The sequence below is a fragment of the Leptonychotes weddellii genome, chromosome 6, assembly GCF_054177405.1.
Source record: "Leptonychotes weddellii isolate Sample4059 chromosome 6, ASM5417740v2, whole genome shotgun sequence".
NCBI lineage: Eukaryota > Metazoa > Chordata > Mammalia > Carnivora > Phocidae > Leptonychotes > Leptonychotes weddellii.
The window spans coordinates 59,720,548-59,723,050 of record NC_138374.1 but is presented as its reverse complement, the minus strand read 5'-3'; positions in this window follow the sequence as shown (position 1 = coordinate 59,723,050).

Sequence of the window (2,503 nt, the reverse complement as noted above, 5' to 3'; positions counted from 1 at the left end):
GAGGGAGAAGCAGGCTCCACACTGAGCAGGGAGCACATGCGGGGCTCGATCCCAGGACCCTGGGATCATGACCTGAGCCGAAGGCAGCCGCTTAACCAACTGAGCCACCCAGGCGCCCCGCTTGGCCATTTTTATTTTCATCCTCTAAAGTGGCATGGGAAGCCTTCAGGAAACAAAAGCCACATAGAGCAACCATAAGCAACTTACACTGAGCCCAGCCCCATGGCAAGGGGCAGTGCCACTCTGCCCAGGCAAAAACACCTGAGAATCAGTGCAGCATGTCCATCCCCAGAAGACCAGCTAGAACAACACATGAATACCAAGATTATGGAGCACACAGGACTGCAAAACTCCAGAACTAGGGAAAAATACTACATAGAATTTGAGGTTTTTCCTCATGATTTGTTTATCTTTCAGTTTAAATTTTTCCTTTTCTTTCTTTTTTTTCCTTTTAAACTAGTTTCTTATTTTATCAACTTTTAATTTAAAAGTCTTTTTTTAACTTTCATTTTTACATTTACATTTTATAGATATATTCTTCATTTTTGGCTTCCTTTCACTGTATTCAATTTTATTTTTGTATGTATATAAATTTTGCTTTCTTTACAATTTTGGGATTTAGTATCCTCTAACAAACAAACCAAAATACACCCAGGACCAAGTGGATCACCCTGTTTTGTCCACCTGGGAGATTATATTCTCTCTCCCCTCTTTTCCTTTCTTTTCCTTTTTCCTTTCTCTTTTGGTTTCTGACCTCATCGGATTTGTCTAGTGTGTATTTTTCTTGGGTCATGGTTGATATTTTTTATTTTGTTCTCTTCTTCCCTGGGCAAAAGGACAAGAAGGAGGAATTCAAAACAAAAGAAAGAATCAGAGGTAATACTCTCTGCCACAGATCTAATCAATATGGATATAAGTAAAATGTCAGAGCTGGAATTCAGGATAACGATTATAAAGTTACTAGCTGGGCTTGGAAAAAAAGCATAAAAGACACTAGAGAATCTCAGTGCAGAAATAAAATCTAATCAGGCCAAAATTAAAAATGCTTTAACTAATTTGCAATCTAAATTGGATGCTCTAACACCCAGGGTAAATGAGGCAGAAGAGAGAGTAAGTGACATAGAACACAAGTTGATGGAAAGGAAGGAAGCTGAGGAAAAGAGAGAAAAACAAATAATGGACCATAAGGGGAGTCTTCAAGAAATCAGTGATACCATAAAGTGAAATAATATTAGGATTATTGGGGTCCCAGAGGAAGAAGAAACAGAGAGAGGGACAGAAGGTATATTTGAGGAAATAGTAGCTGAGAACTTCCCTAATCTGGGGAAGGAAACAGGCATTCAAGTCCAAGAGGTAGAACCCCCCTCAAAATCAATAAAAATAGATCAACACCATGACATATAATAGTGAAGCTTGCAGATTTCAGAGATAAAGAGAAAATCCTGAAAGCAGCTCAAAGCAAGAGGTCCTTAAACTACAAGGGTAGAAACATTAGACTGACAGCAGACCTATCCACAGGGACCAAGCAGGCTAGAAGGCCTGGCATGATATATTTAGGGTGCTAAATGAGAAAAACATGCAGCCAAGAATATATTATCCAGCAAGGCTGTCATTCAGAATGGAAGGAGAGATAAAGAGCTTCCAGGACAAACAGAAACTAAAAGAATATGTGATCACTAAACCAGCCCTACAAGAAATATTAAAGTGGAGCCTGTAAGCAAAGACAGAGCCCAAAATTCACACAGACCAGAAAGAAACAATCTACAGAAACAGGGACTTTACAGGCAATACAATGGCACTAAATTCATATCTTTCAGTGGTTACTCTATATGTAAGTGGGCTGAATGCTCCAATCAAAAGACACAGGGTATCAGATTGGATTAAAAAAGCAGGACCCATCCATATGCTGTCTACAAGAGACTCATTTGGAACCTAAAGACATCTCCAGATTGAACATGAGGAAGTGCAGAACCATTTATCATGCTAATGGACATCAAAAGAAAGATGAGGTAGAAGTCCTCCTGCAGACAAATTAGATTTTAAACCAAAGGCTGTAGTAAGGGATGAAGGGGAACACTATATAATACTTAAAGGGTCTATCCAACAAGAAGATCTAACAATTATAAACATTTATGCTCCTAACTTGCGTGCACCCAATTATAGAAACCAATTAATAACCTAATTAAAGAAACATACTGATAATAATACAATAATAGCAGGGGACTTCAACACCCCACTCACAGCAATGGACAGATCATCTAAGCAGATGAGCAACAAAGAAATGAGGGCTTTGAATGACATATTGGACCAGATGGACTTCACAGATACACACAGAGCATTCCCTCCTAAGGCAACAGAATACACATTCTTCTCAAGTGCCCATGGAACATTCTCCAGAATAGATCACATATTGGGTCATAAATCAGGTCTCAACCAGTACCAAAAGATTGGGATTATTCCCTGCATATTCTCAGACCACAATGCTTTGAAACTGGAACTCAAT